The 10198-nt window shown below is 40.6% G+C and overlaps 1 pseudogene; it reads right to left on the bottom strand.

Moving 5' to 3' along the window:
* On the bottom strand, window positions 1–10035 carry LOC128218332 (uncharacterized; annotated as a pseudogene).
* Between the last annotated feature and the right edge of the window lie 163 nt (window positions 10036–10198).

Here is a 10198-nt window from a genome sequence, read left to right as displayed (position 1 = left end):
ATTGTGTGCCTTTAATTGAAAACAAAACCAACTATAATCATGGTATATGTTGTTATTGTTTTTACTTTAAAAAAACTCTGCATAATTAATGCACCTATGTTCATCTAGGTGTCCAGTGAAAATAGTTAACATATAACTGGCTCTCTTGTAGTTGTAGTAAAAGTATTGAAGCTTTTTAAAGGCACATGGCAAAACGGGACGTATCATATATTTTATTTTAACATTAAATAAAGAAGAAATCTCTATATATATATATATATATATGCGAGTATACATACACACTAACAAAATATTGAATATAAGGGAATAACATTATACAATAAACAGTCATTTAGTTGAATAACATGTGCAAGATAAACATTATAACTATGTAGCTTAAAAGCAAATAAAATACGTCAAATATAAAGATATATGAACGTTTAAGCAAATATGATTCTTGTATTATATACATGTACATTTTCTATCCGTACTTATATTTACGAGAAAGGTTAAAGTAAAAATCAATCAGCTATAATAATTGTATTTTTGTCACTTGTAAATGGATCTATTATTTATCGAACATTAAGGACGAGGAGCGTGTCTTTCACTCCGCCGACAACCAGAGAGGAAGTACGGCTGCTGAAGAACAAAGCTTGAGGTGTGTACACTCCATCTTGATTCCTTGCCAGTGTGGCCAACTTCGTCTTCCCGTCCTTGTCAACCTGCAGCACTGTGTGGGAGTAACAGCAGCAGACGAACACGTGCCCAGCAGTTGTCACGTGTACTCCGTTAGGTCCCAACAAGTCAGGATCAGTGAATGTGGCCAGCTTGTTGCCGAGGTTGTCCAGGGTGATAAGTTGATGGTTTGAGTAGTTTGTGATGTAGATAGTCTTCCCGTCGTTACTGATGGCAATTCTCTCCACCGTGCTACCACCGGTCTTATCCTCGTACAGCTTCTTCCCCTGCTGCCCCGTCATCGTATAGACGTTCAGCGCGGTCTTTGATGAAATGTAAAGGTTGTTCCCGTGATGAGCTGCGCCGGAACATTCATGGGAGAAACTTAACTTTCTCGTAGTCACAAGTTTCCCTTTTGTAATGTTAATGAAATGAAGTTCATGTCTATCACCATTGTTAACACAAAGCGCAACCTCAATCCCGCCAATGTGGCACACGTCAAATGGACACTTAGGAACATCACAGTGGTCGACAACCCTGTACTCCTGGTCCAGGAGTTTCACTTTACTGTTGGTGAAGTCTGTAATAACAATCTCTCCACCAGGCAGCTCACATATCCCTACAATATAACAATTACATTTGTCTGAACTCATCTTCACGTTGTACTCCTTGTAACCTTCTGTAGCAAATACATGATCTCGGGGGAATAGCGATGAACGTGGTTGTGCACCAAAAACATTCGATACATTTAACTCTCCAAATGTCTTCATCGAAGACAAGTTATCTTCTATTCCATTATGTTTACGAAAAGTTAAATCGTATTTGACAACACTTGACATGTTTTGCAGAATTTCTTTTGCTTGTTTGATTTTTTCTTCACATTTTTTGAAACCAATATATAGGGGTGGTTCGCCTGATGAGTCTTTGCTTTGTATGTCATCTATGATGTTCTTTAATTCATCGTGCATCTGTGTGCAGGATTCCATATCTTTCTTAATGGACATTTCCTGATCAGCTACCAGACGGTCTAATTCTTGAACGGTTGTTTTCTCCATCTTGTCAAGAATGCCGTTGATCATTTACGAATTGCTTTGATTTCATCAACAATGGCTGTTCGAGTCTTCCTCAATGAGGAACTATTTTTCTTTCTGTCGTTTTTCATATCTTCTATCTGCTTCCTAAGAACAGCAACCTGTTGAGGTAGTTGGCGAAACTCGGGATCTTTGCGGATGCCCTTTGCAACGTCTGGAATGTGCTGTATTGATGAACATAGTCTGCAATGAAAGAAGGAAAACTTGTTTTTCATGAAGACGCTTGTTTATAACATTTTTCTAAAATCACTTCAATTTAGATACTTATATTTCGTCGTCGTTTTCGTCGTCTTGCAAACAGACAGACAGAAAGACAGACAGACAGACAGACAGACAGGCACAAACACAGACAGACAAACAGGCAGACCTACATAAACACATATATAAACACAGAAAAATAGACATACAGACAGACACGCAATCACATAGACAGACAGAAACACAGACAAACGGACACATATACAGACATACGCACAGGCAGGCAGACGGACAGACACACAGACAGTAAAAACCACAGGCAAACACAGACACACGGGCAGACAAAATACAGACAGACGGACAAACATACACACACAGAAACAGACGGACACGCACACAGACATCCACATAGTTCGGCAGACAGACAGGCAGACATACAAACAGACACACTGATATACAGAAATAAAGACACACACAGACAAACAGACCGACACAAAGACAGACCGACACAAAAACAGGTGGACACACAAATAGACATAAACACAGGCAGGCAGTCAGGTAGACAGTAAGAAATACTGACAGACAAACAGACATACAGACATACAGACAGATAGAAACACAGAAGGACACTCACTCACACACAGCCATACACACAGTTAGGCAGGCAGGCAGACAGACACACAGTTAGGCAGGTAAGCGAGCAGACACAAAGATAAAAGATACACATATATAGAAATACACACAGACAAACACATACAGACAGGCAGACACACATACAGACAAACAGACAGACAAAGACACAAACAAACACACTCACACACACACAACCTCACACACACGCAAACACACACACACAGACACGCACGCGCATTAACACGCAAACGTGCACGCACACACAAACACACACACACACTCAGGCAGACAGACAGAGGGAGACACACACACACACACACACACACACACACACACACACACACACACACACAAAAAAAAAAACATACACAAACACAGACAGACAGATAGACAGACAAAAAGACAGACGGACACATATACAGACATACGCACAGGCAGGCAGTCAGGCAGACAGACGAACAGACACACAGACAGAAACAAACTCAGACAAACACAAACACATAGTCAGACAGAAACATACACAGAAACAGACGGACACGCACACAGACATATACACAGTTAGGCAGGCAAACAGACAGACGGACATACAAACAGACACACTGAAATACAGAAAGAAAGACACAGAGGCAGACCGACGCAAAGATAGACAGGCATACAGAGAGACATAAACACAGGCAGGCAGGCAGACAGACAGAAATACTGACAGACATACAGACAGATAGACACACAGAAAGACACTCACTAACAGACAGCCATACACACAGACAGGCAGAGAGACACACATTAAGGCGGGTAATAGAGCAGACACAATTATATAAGATACACATATAGAAATACACACAGACAGGCACACAGACAGACCGACACATATATAGACAGACACACAGACAGACGGACGCACAGACAGAGATACCCACAGGCAGTAAAGCAGGCAGGCAGGCAGGCACCGCGCACGCACGCACACACAAATACTCACATACACATAGAAAGAAACAGACAGACAGAATCACAGTAAAACGTACAAACAGATAGACATAAACACAGGCAGGCAGACAGGCAGGAAGGAAGAGAGATTGAAATAAAAACAGACACCGTGATATACAGAAAGAAAGACAAACACACAAACACAGACAAACATACACACAGACAGACCGACACAAAGACAGACGGACACACAGATAGACATAAACACAGGCAGCCAGGCAGACAGACAGACATACTGACAGACAAACAAAACAGGCAAACACACATACAGAAAGACACACAGACAGACACTCACCCACTCACGCACAGACAGACATACACACAGTTAGGCAGGCAGGCAGACAGACACACAGATACACATATATAAAGACACACAGACAAACACAGTCATACACACAGACAGACAGACACATAGACAGACAGACACACAGACAGACGGACACACAGACAGACATACACACAGGCATGCAGGCAGGCAGACAGTCACGCACACACACGCACGCACGCACGCACGCACGCACACACACACACACACCCACACAGAAACACAGACAAACATTTACTCAGGCAGGGTGGCAGGCAGACATACTTTCAGACAGACAAGCACACAAAAAGAAAGTCACACATGCCAAGAAATACCACTTTTAATTTCTAAACAAGAGTTAACTTCAGCTACACATTAATCCCTAATTGACCGAGAATCTTAGGTCAAATTCTCATGATATCATGTTTTGGGAATTGCTGTTGTTTGGGTCAAGATTTGGTAGAATGTATTAAATTTGGCAATAAAAACATGAAGAAGTATTCAGTGTTTTACATAATTATTGACAAGTTAAACTTATTACAAACTTATATATATATATAATTTGTTGTTTTATAATGAGTAACATGAACTGCTAACAACCGTTTTATTTGGAATGTAAATGTTACCTATATTGCAATATTATACCTTACATAAATGTGTCTCTTCTTTGTGTATATAAAGTTGATCGGTCCTTATAACAATGTATTTTAATAAAAAAAGAAGTTTTTATGACGTCAGCGGTCCATATCATGTTTTTGGCCGATCCGGACCTCGCCAAAAAAATAATATGGACCGCTGACGTCATACAATATGGACCGCTGACGTCATAAAACTGGTGAGTGCTGCTTGTAATTTTCTCAAGGGCATTTTTTCGCAAGTAAACATTATTAGATTTGTTCAATAAAACACAAAAAAGGTACTTTAAAAATTTTAAGTGGTAAAAAAGTGTTCGGTTTAATATAAGAAATAAAACACACCGCCTCGGTCCATAAACACCTTCTGGGGCTGACTGGCCGGTCCTTATAATGTCATATGACCCTCAGTGGAGTGTAATATTTCTTAATTATATATGAATCTTGTTGTTTCATAGGTCGAATTGTATTAAGGGGAATGCTTTACTAAGCGTATAGATGTTGATTTTACAATGGCAGATTTCGCATTTTATGAAAAAACAAATACTCTTTTATTTATTCATTTTAAAAGCTTTGTTTTTCAGTTCAGTCGAACCCCGTTGGCTCGAACTCCTAGGGACCGGCGAAAATACCTCGAGTCTCAGGAAATTCGAACCAAGCGGTAGTGTTTATCTCCAGTATAATGAAACAAGCCCATAACATCCAGTTCGGGCCAAGGAGGAATTCGAGCCAAACGAATTCGAGTCAACGGGGTTTGACTGTATACGTAAACACAATGGAAAATTCAATCGAAACTTGTTGAAAATACATCATATGTGAGACTGAACCTCCGAATGTAACATTTACTTGAACTATGTTTACATCATCATGAATACATTCTGGGGCATTGCAAATTCATTTTCTTAAAAAAAGATTTGTTTTGCAAATGATTCAATCAAGAAAATTGCTTTGTTTTGTGTGCATCTTGCATTGTCTTCATACCGTGACGAATGTAAAAACTTACTCCCCCCATCCTCCCCTACACCTCCCCCAAAACAAATAATAAAGTGATTCCCCACGATCTTGTCTGTAAAAATGTATACAACCCCGAACAGAACCGACTATGTTCTATTGAAGTTTAAATAAATATATAAGGTGAACATGTTTGGTCATTTAAAACTGTGCCCTCAAATCTTAGTAATAATGCTGGTAATGCTGCGGCTTTTGCTGTTAATACTTCCACTACTGCTACTGCTACTGCCACTGTCACCGCCAGCACCACAATACCTCCTCCTCCACCACCACCACAACCAGTACCACCACCGATAAAGTGATGTTGCATCCCCTGAAACAACTGTCGCTGCTGCTGATACTGTTGTTGTTGTTGTTGTTGCCCCTTCAACAGCACCAGCTACTTCTACAACTACAAACTATCCAATACCTAATACTACTGATGCTTATCTCGCGATAATTAACTATATGCAGTTGTGGACGAAGGGACTACGTTTTTGTCTCAATGCAAGACCCTTCATTTATGTATTTATAATGATGAAGGTTCGAAGAAAAAAAACATTATTTCCGCAGATTTTTACATTCAAAGAAAAACGTCCCCCCGAATCATTTTTCTTCGTGTACAGGAGTCAAAATATAAGTTTAAACATATTTATTTTATATATATATTATTTATTCATATACAACGATTGTGTAAAAAAAAATGTTATTTCAACATTTTATTATTTACTCTCGTTGACAACGATTTCACGCGAGAGTGGGGTCTTGTGTTGTGGTGGGAACCGGAGAACCCGGAGAAAACCCACATGTCCGGTTTCGTGACCACAAACCAAATTCACATGCGACCAAGCCGGGAATCAAGCCCGGGTCGCCTAGGTGAGAAGCGAGTGCGCTAACCACTGCGCTAACCGGGCAACTAACCCGGTAGTCGATAAAGTTTTGCACCAGTCAATTGTAACCACGCCCCCCCCCCCACAAGGTCCGGCGAATAGCGGGGACTTTCGGTCCAGCCAACTACGGGTAAAATCCCCGCCCTGCGGGGATATACTGCTGGTAAAATCCCCGACAAATGCCCTCGACCCCAGTGACTCTAGGTAAGGGCTATCCCCGGCCCGGCCCGGACCGGGGGGGGGGGGTCGCGTGGTTACAACTGATTGGTGCATTTGGCTCGTAAAGAATTATGACTGGGTCGTGATTTTGGTTAAAATACATCCTTACGGAGGCCAAATCCTAATAGTCCCTTAAACAACAATACCGTAATCAAGTTGTTAAATTAATCGACACAATCAAAGCTAAAGACGCTACTAGTATTAATACATTTCGATGTTGCGAGTTCAAGAAATATAATAATTAATTAGTTACACTTGTACTTGATGTTTTCAATCTTTAAACATAACTCAATGGTGTGGTTTAGAGAGTTAAATACTTTTGCCCAGGAGATTATTAACACTATCAAAGATTTAATTCTTAGCTTAGTTATAGTTCAGAAAATCATGTCTATATTCAGTAAAAAACTATTGTTGAACTATTTGTTAGTTTTGAAAAGTATCAAAATATACAAATTGAGATGAAGCGTTAAACCAAAGAAACATAGACTTTTCCAAAAACTGACCAAAATAAGAACTCCCATGCAATTAATGCTGGACATAATGGCCATTAAATTTCAATGATTTAGCTGTTGTTTGCAATTTACTAATAAAATTTGACTGGGGAATCGCAAAACCACTGACTGGAATATTCTGTATACACACAGACAAACCCAGACAGACAGACACAAACACACGCACGCACGCACGCACGCACGCACGCACGCACACACACACATACACAAATACACACAGACAGACACACACACTGACAGACACGCTAACTGACAGACAGACACACATACAGACACGCACGCACGCACGCACGCACGCACGCACGCACGCACGCAGACACAAACGCACACACACAGACAGACACACAAACAGACACACACATAGTCAAACACACACAGACAGACACACCCAGACACGCACGCACCCACTCACACACTAACACACACGCACGCACGCACACACGCACGCACGCACGTGCAATACACACACAGACACACACAGACAGAAGGACACACAGTCAGACATACACACAGACAGACAGACATACATACAGACATATATTCATAAAGACACACAAACAGACAGAAAGACAGACCGAGAGACACACAGACAAACACACAGACAAATACACAGACAGACAAACAGACAGACCGAGACACAGACAGAGAGACACACAGACAAACACACAGACAAACACACCGGCAAAGAGACAGACAGAAAGACAGACGGACAGACGGCCATACAGACAGCCATATAGAATGCCATACAGACAGCGATACAGACAGACAGACAGACACAATGAAATATGGCATATTAAAAGTAAAAAAAAAAACAATAAAGACAAGTAAAGACAAATAAAAGCATAGCATATGTTTAAAAAATACCAGATGATTAATATCTAAATTGAAAGGTAAATGGTACATGTGTAGGAATGTTGGGAGGCTAATAACATAAATTACTTTATAGTCTAAGTCTTGGTATTTATAATAACATTTCATAGAAGAAAGGCTTGGTTTAAAAATAACTTAGATTTCTTGTTATGACGATGTTATGCGAATTCATTCATTTAACGACATACAGTTTGTATTCAGTATTCAATAAGTCGCAGAGAGTTTATATTCAGTATACCATAAGTCGCATACAGTTCAAATTCTGTATACCATAAGTCGCATAGAGTTTAAATTCAGTATACCATAAGTCGCATAGAGTTTAAATTCATTGTACCATTAGTCGCCGAACAACAGTGGCAGTATTTGTAGTAAAGCTCATAACTCTTAGAATGTGTCGAGTTATGTCCCTTGACTATCTGAGAAATAATGAAGAGCATTAGAACCATTCGGAACTCCTCGGCCATTTTCCATCGAAAACAACCTCGGATGTATGTCGGTACATCAGTAGAGGTAGATCGTAAAAATTAATAATAGTAAAAATGAATCGTTGTGTTTAGCGTGTATTTTGAATCATTAAGTCTTTTTAATTGATTGTCAGTGTAGCGTATTATTGTAAAGACACTTAAGATTCCCAACAGTAAAGTCATTAAGTTTAACTGCTGAATTGAAAATGCTACGCGATCTACTTGCAAATTACTTTAATGTGAAGAATTCTGTCATTGTAATCATCCATATACATCCGAGATTGTTTTTGATGGTAAATGGCCGAGGAGTTCCGAATGCGTTGGAATTTAATTATTACGCATTATTATGTTATTTACAGTGTCATTTTATGTACGTGCACGACATATTCATCTAGTCAAACCGCACAGCTAGAAATTTTGCCCAAATTATCGTGAGTTAATAGAGAGTACTTTTAATAAAGTGTTTCTCAATATTTCTCCATTTGAATAAAGGTCTCATAATATAGGATCTGACACGAATAACGAGTCTATATATGTATACAGGGGCGTATCCAGGATTCGACGTTAGGTGGGGCGCTACTACTAAAAAGTAAACATGGAGGATTTCAGTGGGGGTTAGTTCGACACCCTCCCTCCCCGATCTGCAAGTGATATATAATGAACGAGTAAAAAACAAATATGTTATAGTTATGCACCAGTCAATTGTAACCACGCCCCCCCCCGGGGAATAGCGGGGACTTTGACTTTCGGTCCAGCCAAGCCCGGGCAAAGTTTCCGCCCTGCGGGGACAATCTGCTGGTAAAACCCCCCGCCAAATGCCCCCGCACCCAAGGGACCATAGATAAGGCCATTTTCCCGCTAATTTGGCGTGAAGACAAAACCACCGCAGTCACCCGGCACTGCGGGGCCACCTAGAAAGTAAAAACACGGCCCCCTCCCCGGTTATCCCCGGTATACCCTCGAACCTGGGGCAGGGGGGGGGGTCGTGGTTACAATTGACTGGTGCATTAGCAAGGCTTTGTTGAGAGTGTTGACGGGTAAAAATTTAGCACAATCTAATAATACACATATGTAAAATACAATTTTGTTGTGATTGAATAAACCGGAGACAATGTTTAGCATGCTTAAACTATTTCGATCAGTTTAAATACTGTGATTGTGTTATTTTAACTTAAACCGTCTTTGAAACATACCTATGATCCACGGCAACGCACACATGGCAACACAGCTGGTCATGGTCACCACAGACCAGCTTGAGCGCCTCCCCGGGATGCCTCTCGCATCTCTCAAGGACGTCCACTATCCCTGGTGCTGCTGCCCATTTCTTCACGTCCTTCCGGTCGAGTACAGTGTGTCTCTTGTATAAGCCATTATGTTTTGCAACACAATTATCGCAGTAATATTTCGTACACAGATTACAGAAGTGTTGAGCTTCCGTGTTCAGTCCATCTTCTTCACAAGCCGAACAGGCGAAATCATGGATGAAATCACAGCCCCTCTGAATGGAGGATTCAAACTTTGACGCCATAGTCCTGCCACATATAGGGTTAACTATTATAGATGTCCTCTCTCTGGCCTTCACTACCAACCAGGAAGTTAAACAAACAGCTTATCTCTCGCCTACGTAATAGGTCACGTGACTGGTTTTTATTGATTGACATCTTAAACGCAGATTTGTATTGAGTATGTTTAAGTTTCGATATGATTGAGTAACATTTGTTGATATACATAAATACTTTATAAATGGCGCAGCAATC

The sequence above is a fragment of the Mya arenaria genome, chromosome 14 (assembly GCF_026914265.1).
Source record: "Mya arenaria isolate MELC-2E11 chromosome 14, ASM2691426v1".
Taxonomy (NCBI): Eukaryota; Metazoa; Mollusca; class Bivalvia; order Myida; family Myidae; genus Mya; species Mya arenaria.
This window is presented reverse-complemented; position numbering and strand designations above follow the sequence as displayed.